Genomic DNA, 286 nt, shown 5'->3' on the forward strand with positions numbered 1-286 from the left:
GGCGCGGTGGCCAAGTGGTAAGGCGTCGGTCTCGTAAACCGAAGATCGCGGGTTCGAACCCCGTCCGTGCCTGCCGAGGCAGCGCGGTGCGCTGGCAACCCCGCCGCGGGGAGGCCGCGGACGCCGCCTCGTATGCGGCTCATTTTTGTTGGTCAGCGTCGCAGATGCCGATCCGCGGGGGAAAGTTCCATTCCACCGTGCGGCCGGCCGGGTGTCCCGGACTCTCCCGGGTGTCTGTGCCCCAGAAGGGGTTGGGAACCCGTGGCTGAGCATCCCCCGGTGTGCC

General features: G+C 69.6%; 1 non-coding gene across 1 annotated transcript; it reads left to right on the forward strand.

Annotated features, from left to right (window-relative positions):
- On the forward strand, window positions 1-72 carry TRNAT-CGU (transfer RNA threonine (anticodon CGU)). The gene has a single exon. It is a non-coding gene; the product is annotated as a tRNA-Thr (tRNA).
- Window positions 73-286: the final 214 nt, after the last annotated feature.

This window comes from Cinclus cinclus, chromosome 20 (assembly GCF_963662255.1).
Source record: "Cinclus cinclus chromosome 20, bCinCin1.1, whole genome shotgun sequence".
NCBI lineage: Eukaryota > Metazoa > Chordata > Aves > Passeriformes > Cinclidae > Cinclus > Cinclus cinclus.